Source organism: Sminthopsis crassicaudata, chromosome 1 (genome assembly GCF_048593235.1).
Source record: "Sminthopsis crassicaudata isolate SCR6 chromosome 1, ASM4859323v1, whole genome shotgun sequence".
In the NCBI taxonomy this organism is placed as follows: domain Eukaryota; kingdom Metazoa; phylum Chordata; class Mammalia; order Dasyuromorphia; family Dasyuridae; genus Sminthopsis; species Sminthopsis crassicaudata.
The window spans coordinates 75918660-75932717 of NC_133617.1; positions in this window are offsets into that span (position 1 = coordinate 75918660).

Below are 14058 nucleotides of genomic sequence, written 5' to 3' on the forward strand. Positions count from 1 at the left end.
GGTTGATAAATCACACGTTGTCTGCCTGTGTTAGTGACTGGGATATTAGATACACGGTCTCCAGTCTCCCACATCAGTGTATGGATGGACACTGTTTTGTAGGCACTCTCAGAAGGTGAAATGGTCAAGCCTACTGTGCCTGGAGGCAAAGGATCCATAGGCTCAACAGGAACAGATTTCACTTCTCCAGGGAGTATCTCGGTAGTCTCTACTGCACACAACTCTATTTTTCCTAATTTCAATCCCTTTCTTCCATCTGATTGCCTTTTGGCTGATTGATCGTGTCTTAAAATTCTCTGGATGTAACCTCGGCTGCCATCATGCCCCACTTGGGGGGCTGAAGCTGGGTCCCACCTGTCATTTCCCTGGGTCAATCTACATTCGGAGGCCCAGTGGAGGCCCTTGTGACATTTTGGACATGGAGTTTTAGGTCTTCTCTCACCCTGTCTTCTCACTGTATCTCCATATCTACACTGAGCTCTTAGATGCCCAATTTTTCCACATTGAAAACATCGCCGAGTTTCTCTAGAAGGCCCTTGCCAGGAGGGACCCTGTCTTTCCACATTCATCATTGTCCGGGTGTAAAAAGCATTTGTTTCCACTGTAGCACAGCGTCTTATGATCTCCTCTAAAGGAGCATCTTTGTCTAATCCCCATATAATTCTTTTGCAAATCTCATTGGCATTTTCCTTAGCCAGATGTCTGGTCATTATTTCTGTAGCTGAATTTTCTCCAATAGTTCTTTTGACAGCAGTTTGCAAACGTCCCACAAAATCTGCAAAAGGTTCATTGGGACCTTGCTGTATTTTAGTGAAAGCCTCTCCACGATCTTTCTGTCCAGGGAGGACACCCCAAGCTTTTATTGCAGCCTTAGCAATTTGTTCATATATTGTCATGGTATAATGAATCTGTTCCGAATTCTCTCCATACTGACCTTCACCAGCTAAGTGCTCAAAAGTGAATTGTGTGTTAACTCCTATTTCCAAATTGCATCTGACTTGAATTTTACATAATTCATGAAATTCCGCAAGCCATAATAAATTTTCTCCAGGTTCCAGACATGTCCTTGCTATGGATTTCCAATCATTCGGGGTTAGGACTTCATAAGACAAACCATCTAGTAACATTTTGACATAAGCTGATGTAGCCCCATAAAGGGTACAACCTTTTTTCAAATCCTTAATTGTATTCAAATCTAAAGGTGCATATCTTCTCCTTTTTTTACCTACAGAGTCAGTATTTTCAATCACAGGATATGCATGTATAAAATCACTTATATCCTGTCCTTCTCTCTTAGCTTTAACCAATGCTTTTTCTAATCTTGTCATAGGCTTAGGCTTCTTCACAGGCAATTCTGTTTGTGTTTCTGCCTCTTCCCCTCTTTCTTCCTCCATCTCTGAAGGTGGGGTTGATGTGGACCTGTCAATAATCTGTTCTCTAGGCAGGGTTGAAGCTTCTTCAAGAGAATCATACCATAATTCCTCATTTAAATCCTCTTGCTCTAGGGAAAGATCTTGATCTTTCCTTTTTTCCTCACACTTCCTCCTCTGTTCATTTTTAGAACTTTTCCTTCTCCTACAACTTGCTTGATAGTTTAAGGCTAATTGAACTATGTTGTAGATATAAAATACTTCTGCAGAAATTGAACGAGGCCCATTTTTTGCTTGAAATTCTTTCATTTCATATCCCACTAGCTTCCATTTATCTACATCTATCTTTTCTTCCTCTAAGAACCAAGGGGATGTGCGTCTTAATGCAGCCAAGAGTTTAGCAATCTGTACCCAGGTTACAAGAAAACTCTGCTCCTCAATTATCTTGATTATACTCTCTATAGTACCACTCCTGAATGGGGGTGGAGCTGAGGTTGCTTCTGGGGCTGGGGATGAGTCGGCTGAAGTCCAGGGATTGAATATAGCTAACATCTGCCCCATTTCAGCTATAAGAGATTCCTCGTTTAGCCCTTAACAAGTTAAGTTCCTTGTTTATCTATTAGCACGCTCACTTAATCTTTAACAAAGTTTCCTCGTTACTCACGGTTCTGGGTCAGAGAGACTGAGATCTAGATTGGAAGCTTTTCCACTGGAATCAGGACTGTGTCTGTCCCTGTTCGGGCGCCAAATTGCAAAGGTCTGGTCTAGCTCCTCTTGTCAGGATAAGCAAAAGTCCTTGCCCCACGTTGGGCGCCAATTGTAACGAGCTGTTGTCTCTAGAAGCTGCTGGATCGCTCTCTGGGAAGAGATCTGCTGTGTCTTCTACTCAAATCTCTCCGACAGATTCTTCTTCCTGTAATGAACCGTTGTCTCCAGGCAGTTGCTGTTAACTCTTGTCCAAAGAAGTGACTTCCCTTCCTGCAGAGAGCCCCGTCAAGCCTGATGCAATTCAGAGTCTTCTTCTCTTCCTGGAGTGCTGTCCTCTTTATCCTCCCAGAGAATGGGCGTGGGATAATGCAAGGGCTTCTGGGAAGAACCACTTCAGCCAATGGGCTTGCTCCTTCTATCAAGTCAACCTGAGTTCTCACCTTGTAATTGTCCAGAAAACCTGAATTCTCACCTTGTCACTGTCCAGACAACCTCAGTTCTCACTTAGTAATCCTAACACTATCGACCATTATTTTGAATAGAATTTCTCTTATATGTATTTCTTGCTGTTGGATTGTGTTGGTAATGTATAAAAATGCTGAGGATTTATGTGGATTTATTTTGTATCCTGCAACTTTGCTAAAGTTCTGAATTATTTCTAATAGCTTTTTAGCAGAGTCTTTGGGGTTCTCTAAGTATACCATCATGTCATCTGCGAAAAGTGATAATTTGATTTCCTCATTTCCTACTCTAATTTCTTGAATCTCTTTCTCAGCTCTTATTGCCGAGGCTAGTGTTTCTAGTACTATATTGAATAGTAATGGTGATAGTGGGCAACCTCGTTTCACTCCTGATCTTACAGGGAAAGGCTCCAGTTTATCGCCATTACATGTGATGTTTACTGACAGTTTTAAATATATGCTCCTTATTATTTTAAGGAATAGTCCATTTATTCCTATACTCTCAAGTGTTTTTAGTAGGAATGGATGTTGTATTTTATCAAATGCTTTTTCTGCATCTATTGAGATGATCATATGGTTTTTGGTTAATTTGGTTATTTATATAGTCGATTATGTTAATAGTTTTCCTAATATTGAACCAGCCCTGCATTCATGGTATAAATCCCACTTGGTCATAGTGTATTATCCTGGGGATGATTTTCTGTAGTCTTTTTGTTAATATTTTATTTAAGATTTTAGCATCAATATTCATCAGGGAGATTGGTCTATAATTTTCTTTCTCTGTTTTCAGCCTACCTGGTTTAGGTATCAGTACCATGTCTGTCATAAAAGGAATTTGGTAGGACTCCTTCAATCCCTATTTTTTCAAATAGTTTATATAGCATTGGAGTTAGTTGTTCTTTAAATGTTTGGTAGAATTCACATGTAAATCCATCTGGTCCTGGGGATTTTTTCTTCGGGACTTGGTTAATAGCTTGTTCTATTTCTTTTTCTGAAATGGGACTATTTAGACTACTTACTTCTTCCTCTGTTAATCTGGGCAAGCTATATTTTTGAAGGTATTCTTCCATTTCATTTAAGTTATCGAATTTATTGGCATAAAGTTGAGCAAAGTAGCTCCTAATTATTGTTCTAATTTCCTCTTCATTAGTGGTGAGTTCTCCCTTTTCATTTTCAAGACTAACAATTTGCTTTTCCTCTTTCCTTTTTTTAATCAGATTTACTAAGTGTTTGTCTATTTTGTTGGTTTTTTCATAGAACCAACTCTTAGTTTTATTAATTAATTCAATAGTTTTTTTTTTTTACTTTCAATTTTATTAATCTCACCTTTTATTTTTAGAATTGTATTCGGAAGGTAAAAATAATCTGGGAAGAAAAACAACAAAAAAATGCTCACAGTTTATACTCATTTCCCAGTGTTCCTTTTCTGGGTGTAGCTGATTCTGTCCATCATTGATCAATTGGAATTGCATTAGCTCTTCTCTATGTTGAAGATATCCACTTCCATCAGAATACATCCTCATACAGTATCATTGTTGAAGTGTATAATGATCCCCTAGTTCAGCTCGTTTCACTCAGCATCAGTTGATGTAAGTCTCTCCAGGTCTCTCTGTATTCCTCCTGTTGGTCATTTCTTAAAGAACAATAATATTCCATAACATTCATATACCATAATTTACCCAACCATTCTCCAATTGATGGACATCCATTCATTTTCCAGTTTCTAGCCACTATGAAAAGGGCTGCCACAAACATTTTGGCACATACAGGTCCCTTTCCCTTCTTTAGTATTTCCTTGGGATATAAGCCCAGTAGTAGCACTTCTGGGTCAAAGGGTATGCACATTTTGATAACTTTTTGGGCATAATTCCAGATTGCTCTCCAGAATGGTTGGATTCTTTCACAACTCCACCAACAATGCATCAGTGTCCCAGTTTTCCCACAGCCCTTCCCACATTCATCGTTATTTGTTCCTGTCATCTTAGCCAATCTGAGAGGTGTGTAATGATATCTCAGAATTGTCTTAATTTGCATTTCTCTGATCAATAGTGATTTGGAACACTTTTTCATATGAGTGGAAATAGTTTCAATTTCATCATCTGAAAATTGTTCATATCCTTTGACCATTTATCAATTGAAGAATGTCTTGATTTCTATAAATTAGAGTCAGTTCTCTATATATTTTGGAAATGAGGCCTTTATCAGAAACTTTACCCGTAAAAATATTTTCCCAGTTTGTTACTTCCCTTCTAATCTTGTTTGCATTAGTTTTGTTTGTGCAAAAACTTTTTAATTTGATGTAATCAAAATTTTCTATTTTGTGATCAATAATGATCGCTAGTTCTCCTTTGGACACAAATTCCTTCCTCCTCCACAAGTCTGAGAAGTAAACTATCCTATGTTCCTCTAATGTATTTATGATCTTGTTCTTTATGCCTAAATCTTGGACCCATTTTGATCTTATCTTAGTAAATGTGGGTCCATGCCTAGTTTCTGCCATACTAATTTCCAGTTTTCCCAGCAGTTTTTGTCAAATAATGAATTTTTATCCCAAAAGTTGGGATCTTTGAGTTTGTCAAACACTAGACTGCTATTTTTATTCACTATCTTGCCCTGTGAGTCTGACCTATTCCACTGATCAACTAGGCTATTTCTTAGCCAATACCAAATGGTTTTGGTGACTGTTGCTTTATAATATAGTTCTAGATCAGGTACAGCTAGGTACAACAAAATTCGGTTCTGCACATATATATTGTACCTAGGATATACTATAAGATATTTAATATGTATGGGAATGCCTGCCATCTAGGGGAGAGGGGGTGGAGGGAAGGATGGGAAAAATTCAGAACAGAAGGGAATACAAGGGATAATGTTGTAAAAAAAATTACCTATGCATATTTACTGTCAAAAAAAAAGTTATAATTATAAAATTAATTAAAAAAAACAGAATAGGCTAAATGGTAAAAGTTACAAAAAATCACTGAAAAAAAGTGAAAAAAAGAGAATTGGCCAATGTTGGGAAAGGAGATGCAAAATCTCATTAAAGAAAATTTCTTAAAAACAAGAATTGGATAAATGGAAGTAATGACTCATTGAAACAAAAAACAAATCAAAAGAATGAAAAAATAGAAGAAAATGTGAAATATCCAATCCAACTAACTGGAATATAGGTAGAGGAGAGATCATATAAGAATTATAAAGCTCTCAAGAATAGTATAGTCAAATTCCAGAGTTCTCAGGTTATCTCACTGATAATGGTTCAGAAAGGGAATAGCATGCATACTCAGTTGAGTATATATGTATACACATATATTATGTATGTATGTATATGTGTGTGTGTGCCCGTGTCACATGGTCATAGAAATCTCATATCCAACAGGGAATTAGAAAAGAAAGGGGAAAAGAAAAAGGGGAGGGTATAATAAAAAAAAGGATAGATTAAGGAAAGTAGTGTGCAGAAGTAAAACAGACTTTTGAGGAAGGACAGAGTAGAGGGAGAATGATGAAGGGAAATGAATTGTAAATATAATGTGAGTATAAATAGGATAAATTTACCCATAAAATGGAATGGAGAACAGAACTGATTAGAAACCAAAATTCAACAATGTGCATAAGAGACATACTTGAAACAGAAAGAGTTAAAATAAAGGGCTGGAGCAGAAGCTTTTTATGTTTCTGTTGAAAAAAGACATGCTGAAAAAAAAAAAAAAGGCAATCATGGTCTTAGACAAAGCAAAACCAAGAATAGACAAAAGAGATTATCAGGGAATCTCACATTAATTTAAGTTAATTCAAAGAGAGAAAAAATATATACACACTCAAGTGGTTACAGAAATCTATCTTCAGCCAACAAAGAAGTGGAGAGAAAGGTGATAACTATCTCAAAAGAGATTTGCTAAAAACAATGAAATATTTTTAAAAATTACATCTAGCTTCTCTGATAAATGTCTCATTTCTCAAATATATAGGAAGATTAGTCAAATTTATAAAAATAAGAACTATTTCCCAGCTGACAAATGATCAAAAGATATGAGCAAACAATTTTTAGAAGAAATCAAAGCTATCAATTGTCACATCGAAAAATGCTCTAAATTACTATTGATTAGGAAATGTAAATTAAAACAACTCTGAAATACCAATTTACACCTATCAGATTAGCTAACATTACAGTAAATGAAAATGAGAAATGTTGGACGGTAATAGGACAACAAAAACACTAATACACTTTGACTGGGGTTTTGAACTGGTCTGATCATTCTGAAGAATAATTTGGAACTATACCCAAAGAGCTGTCAAACTGCAAATCCTTTGGCCTAGTAACACCACTACTAGGTATGTATCCCAACCCAAAGAGAACAAAGCAAAAAAGAAAAGGTTCTATATACCTATATCTATATCTATATCTATATCTATATCTATATCTATATCTATATCTATATCTATATCTATATCTATATCTATATCTATATCTATATCTATATCTATATCTATATCTATATCTATATCTATAAAATGGTTTCAGAAAAACCTGAGAAAACCTATATGAACTGATGCAGAATGACATGAGAAGAATCAGGACACAAAAACAGTGTTTTTAAAATGATCAACTGTGAAATACTAGCTACTGGGACCAATACAATGATTCCAGACAATTCTGAATATTCATGGTTAAAAATGCTACCCATCTCCAGAGAAAGTACTGATGAATTCTGAGTGCAAATTGAAGTCTATTTTTTCATTATATATTTCTTGCTTTCTTTTTGTTACTTGGCTAATATGGAAAAATGTTTTACATGATATAACATATATAATGAATATCACACATTTCCTTCTCAACTTGTGAAGGAGAGACTGAGGAAAGGAAAGAATTTGGAAATAAAAAAAAATTTCCTCCCCACTTAATAGTATTTTTTTTCCAATTACATATATAATTTTATAAGATTTTGAGCTCCAAATATTTTTTGCTCTCTCCATCCTTTCCTTCCTCTCTTAAGATGGCAATCTGATATATGTTATGCATATTGCAATCACATTAAACATATTTCCATATTAGTCATGTTGTGAAAGAAAAATCAGGACAAAAGGGAAAAACATGAAAAAGAAAAAAGTGGAAACAGTATGCTTTGATCTGCATTAAGATACCATGGTCCTTGATACTAAATGAAATAAGCAAAACCAGGAGAACATTGTACACAATAAGAGCAGGATTATGTGATAATCAACAATGATAGACTTGGCTCTTCCCAGCAATACACTGATCCCAGATAATTCCCATAGATGGGATACAAAATCCCATCTGCATTCAGAGAGAGAAATATGAAGACTGAATATGGATCAGATTGTACTATTTTCATCTTTTTGGGGAGGGTTGCTTTTTCTTTCTTGTGGTCTTTTGTTCTGATTTTTCTTCACCAAATGACTGGTATGAAAATATGTTTAAAATAATTATACATGTATAACCTATATCAGATTGCTTGCTGTTTTGGGGAAGAGGAAGAGAAAGGAGTGAGAAAAAAATTTAAAACTCAAAATCTTACAAAAACTATCTTTACAAGTAATTGGAAACAATAAAATACTATTGAATTAAGAAAACATAAATAAAAATCTCTTAAATAAATAGTTCTCTAGATGTGAATAGCATTTTCCATCATGCGTCTTTTCAAATGATCTTGGATCATTGTATTGCTGAAAAGAGATAAATCTGACATAGTTGATCATCACACAATATTGATGCTATTGTGTACAGTGCTCTGGGTCTGCTTACTTCACTCAACATCAGTTCCAGTAAATCTTTCCATTTTTCCAAAATTTTCCAGCATTTTCTTATACCACGATGGTATTCCGTTATGTTCATGTATCACAACTTGTTTATCCATTCCCCCAAAATAAAAAAAAAATTAAAGATTGTTACAACAATCTTAACTGAGAAAAAAATTTACATCTAAGGTTTCTGATAAAAACCTCATTTCTAAAATACATAGAGAATTGACTGAAATTTGTAAGAAAACAAGCCATTCTCCAACTGATAAATGGTCAAAGGATATGAACAGACACTTTTAAGCCATTTTTGATCACATGAAAAAATTCTGTAAATCAATATTAAGGAAAAGGAAATTAAGACAACTCTGGGATACCACATTAACATCTCTCAGATTGTCTATGATGACAGGAAAACATGATCATAAATGTTGAGGGGATGTGGAAAAACTGAGACATTAACACATTATTGGTGAAGTTGTGAACTGACCCAATCATTCTGGAGAGCAACTTGGAACTATGCCCAAAGGACTGTCAAACTATGCCATAGTTGATATCAAACTATAGGAGGGAAAGGGACCCACATGTGCAAAAATGTCTGGGTAGCTTTTTTTGTAATAGCAAGAAACTGGAAACTGAATGGATGCCCATCAATTGGAGAATGGATGAATAAATTATGGTATATGAATGTTATGGAATATTATTGTTCTCTAAGAAATGCTCAGCAGGATGATTTCAGAGAGTGTTGGAAAGACTTACATGAACTGATGCTGAGTGAAATGAGCAGGACCAGGAGATCATTATATACTTCAACAAACAGAATTGTATGAAGATGTATTCTGATGGAGTGGCCCTCTTCAACAGCGAGATCAGTTCAAATTGTTCAGTGATAAAGAGATCCATCTACACCCAGAGAGAGAACTATAGGAAATGAGTGTGGAACACAACATAGTAATTTCACCTTTGTTATTGTTGTTTTTTGCTTATTTGTGTTTTTCTTTCTCACTTTTGATCTGGTTTTTCTTTTTGTGCAGCACTATAAATATGGAAATATGTCTAGAAGAATTGCACAAATTTAACCAATATTGGATTACTTACTGTCTAGTAAAGGGGTGGCAGAAAGGGAGGGAGAAAATTTTGGAACGCAAAGTTTTTCAAGGGTGGATGTTGAAAACTATCATGTATTTTGAAAAAGTGAAAGCTAGTAATATAAAACAATCTTCCTTGTGATTTGTAAAACAAGTATTTAATAGATTTTTTATTAAAGCTTTTTATTTTCAAAACATATGCATAGATAATGTCTCAACATTAACCTTTGCAAAACCTTGTGTTCCAACTTTTCTCCCCTTTCCCCCACTCCTTCCACTAGATGGCAAGTAATCTATGTTAAACATGGTAAAAATATAAAAACAACTATTTTTATAACAATAAAATTGTTATAACAATATTTAGAAATATTGTTATAAATTAATATTAATTTTTTAAACATTCTGATTCTAAAAGATAAATGAAAAGGAGATAGTTGATGATAAGAAAAGAACTAGATTCTAATGGAATTCCTTGGAGTGCCTCTTAGATGATTGGAAAAAGACTGAATAAATGACAGCATTTGAATGTAATGGAATATTATTATACCATAAGAAATGACAAAAAAAGAATTTCATAAAACCTCAGGTTGTATGCATTGACAAAAAAAATGAAATGAGCAGAAATAAGAATAACATTACCAAGAAAAAAACAATGCAACTTTAAAGACTTAAAAACTCTAATCAAAGCAATAACCAACTGTGACTCCAGAAATGTGATGGGCACAAAATACAAAAAAAGTTGTTTATGTTTGAACGTATCCAACCTTTGAATGAGCAGTTAAGAGACACAGTTGGACCTGGAGTCAAGAAGACCCACCTTCCTAAGTTCAAATCTAGCCTCAGACACTTCCTAGATAGTATGACTCTGGGCAAGTCACTTAACTTTATTTGCCTTAGTTTCCTCATCTATAAAATGAGTGGGAGAAGGAAATGGCAAACTATCCTGGTATCTTATGAACCCAAATTGGTTCTTGAAGATTATCATCTGAACACCAATGTGTGAATTCATTTTGCATGACTATGTTTATTTTTTATAAGAATTTGTTTGGTTTTTTTCCCTCGCATTTATTTCTCTTGGTAAAACTGGATTGGGGGGGGGGAGAAGGGATAGAAAAAAAAATTAGCAGTGATATTAAAAAAAGACCCATAGAGTAGAACAGAAGTTCAAAAAGAAGCAGAGCAGTTTTTAAAGTAATACATTGCATTTATTATGCTTTAAAAAGTAATTATGAAGTATCCAGCTAGCTAACTAGTATTTCTATACTACTTACTATGTGCCAGGCATTGTGATAAATATTTTTTTAACAATTTATTTCATTTGCTCCTCACAACAACAAACACTATTATTATTATCTCTATTTTACAGATGGGGAAACTGAAATAAACTAAGGTTAAGTGCTTTGTCCAGGATCACACAGCTAATATCTGAGGATAGATTTGAATTCAGGTCTTTTTGACTCCAAACCCAACACTCCATCTCCTTTGCCATTTAGTTGACTAGGTTTCATGAAATTCAGGTTTCATGTAGGATCCTCTTTTGTATTCTATGCTTTGTATGGAAATTTATTATTATTTTTTTTGTATTTTAGTTTGGAATATAAAATAGATAATTTTTTAGAATTTAAAAAAGTACAAATTTTTTAAATGACAATAAATAAATAAGTTAAATACAAGGTGTTTTAGAAGTTGAGAGGGATCAAGATGATCATTTTTCTAGAGAAGGTTTTTGAGCTGCTTCCTGAAGGAAGAAAAGACTTCTGTGATGTGGAAGGGAAGAAATAGTGCATTCCAGCATGGAATCTGGTCAGGGCAATGGCACGAAAGGTGGAGTGTTGTATTTGACAATCAGAGAAGACTAGTTTGTCTGCCTGGATCACAGAGTATGAGGAATAGTGTCTAATGAAGCCGGAAAAGTGTAGTGATAAATATATCTTCATCAAGGATATTATTGAAAAATCAGCCATGATTGATTAAGACAGAGAAAAGCTAAGAAAAAAATAAGCAAACATTCAAAAGGAAGGTATCTATTCCAAGACAAAAGTACTTTGCTGAGCGGATCAAATGGGAATATTTGTTAAGTGCTTAACAAATGCTTGTGTAATCCTTGGCCCAAAGGACCAATCACTGGGGCTGTCCTTTTCGGTGGAGATTGCTTGTTTCTTCTCACCTGCTTGAAGAACCCCAATTTGGTGAGGGCTGGAGAGAAGAAAGATCCTGGTCATTGAGCCTCAGCTTTGAGGGATGTCCTGTATTTTTAGATTCTTTTCAAGATCCTTGAAGGTATAAAATACTATGGGAAGAAGCTGGTTTGCAGAAAAGCAGACCCTCTGATCAGGTCCTTATTCTCAACTTATTACACTCAAAATGTTGGGGAATTCCTGTCTGTGAGATGTAGGACTCTCTTTTGCTGAGTTATCTCATTCCTATTGGGAAAGCTCCTTCACTCTGAGTAATGTTTGGTATATATTTTAGTATGTATACTTTCCCTAATTTCTGTTTATCTGTTTGGATAAGTGGGGTTGTTATTTGCTATTTGTGTTCATTGTCAAACTGGCATTTGATGGGAAGAGAGTTGAATCTTGAATGGACCCTTCAGGTCACTCCTCCATTAAGTGATCAAGAATGCATCTTGAACCTAAAAATTACTTACCCTAGACTAACAATATTTAAGAGGATAAATAAAATAAAAATATAACATATAAAAATCATATATGTGATTCTATATGTCATAATGATCAATTCACATATGTATATATACATGCATGAATATATACATATAATATATGATTCTAACTCTATACTGCTTTCTTTCTGGCCCCAACTTTCTTCTTCCTCTTCTGAAAGTTGAGAGGGATCAAGATGATCATTTTTCTAGAGAAGGTTTTTGAGCTGCTTCCTGAAGGAAGAAAAGACTTCTGTGATGTGGAAGGGAAGAAATAGTGCATTCCAGCATGGACTCCTGGAAAAGAGAGGGAGATATTAAAGGGGTCTATTTTTACCTCCTGGCAAACCACATACCACCCCTACATTTATTTCCTTCCTTTTTTCCTTAAAAAAAGGAAAATGAGTCAAAGTCTTCTGAGAATGGTTAAAATTCTTCATTGACCGCTTACCCTCACAATAAGCCATAAAATAACAAATGCAGTGCTTACTCTCTGCTATGCAAAGAAAATATGATCCTTACCAGCAAGGAGATCACCTTTTAATGGGGGAGGCAATGTGCAAACAATTACATGATCAAGATAAATGGAGTGTAAATGGGAGTAATACCAGATGGAAAGCACTAGCAGTGGCTGGGACAGGGAAGTCCTGCTGCAAAAAACAAATCAGTTGCTAAATCTTTCCAAATCTACCCTACAATAGCTATGATTCTCCCCTCAAATAGCCACAGTCCCTCATCACATCTCACCTGACTATTGAAATTGCCTCTTAATTGTTCCTATTTTACCAAGATGTCAAAGTGATCTGAAGCACAAATTTGGCCCTGTCACTCTCTTACTAATTAAACTCCACTGGCTCCCTACTACAACTCCTTTGTGGGGCATTTACTACCTAGATTCGACTTACCCTCTTGATTTTATTGCCCATTAATGCTTTGTAGTCTCTGTAGTCTATATCCTTATTTTCCTTCTCACAGTATTCCATCTCCCTTCTTCATGAACTGGTTCTCCCCCTTCTTGGGATGTACTTCCTCATCAACTCTGCTCTTTCAAGTCCCTTCAAGTTTCCTTCTAGGTTCACCTTAAGCATTACCTTCTCCATGAGGATTTCCTGATTTTCCTAGCTGTTAGTGCCTTCCTTCCCCAAACTAACTTGTATTTATTTTGCATATATCTCTATAGGTATGTATTGTCTCCCCAACAGAATGTAAGCTCCTTGAGAACAAAGCAAAGACTGTGTTGCCATATATAATATAAGCTCTTGATAGACTTTTGCAAGCTCCTGGATAAATAATGGAACAATTCAAGAATCTACAGAATGGTTCAGATGTTTAATTAAAGAACTTAGTGAGAATATCAAAGAATAAGGACAAAAATGATGTCTTCTCTAAATAAGTTCTTACTCAAGATTGGAGAAAGACAGAGATACTTGCCATATCAATAAATTCTCTGAAAACAAAGCAAAGTATCCACATTACTTTACAAAATGCCTGACCTAAATAAGAGAAACATAGAAAGGTAAAGTAACAGAAAATAATTTTAAAAATTGTGCAGATTCTACAAAGCAATAATTATGTATTGAACTTGATAGCATATGAAGCGATAATTTATAGATTACAGGTATTCTGTAAAAAAGAAAACTTGCTTGACTTACTTTAAGAAATGCACAGAAAAATCACACAAAAATATTGAAAAATAATTGATATAGGTGCAGCTAGGTGGCAGTGAAAAGACCACTGGATCTAGTTCAAATCTGGCCTCAAACACTTCCTAGCTCTCTAATTCTGGGTAAATCACTTAACCCTGTTTTGACTTAGTTTCCTCATCTGTAAATGGCAAACCACTTCAATATTTTTACCAAGAAAACTTCAAAAGAGGTCATGAAGAGTTGGACATGACTGAAAATAACTAAAAAAGAACAACAAATAAAGAGACTCCACAGAACACCAGAAAGAAATGCAAGGGTTGGATCCATCCTCCTTTTGCTGGTCATCCACTTAAGAGTAAGAAATTC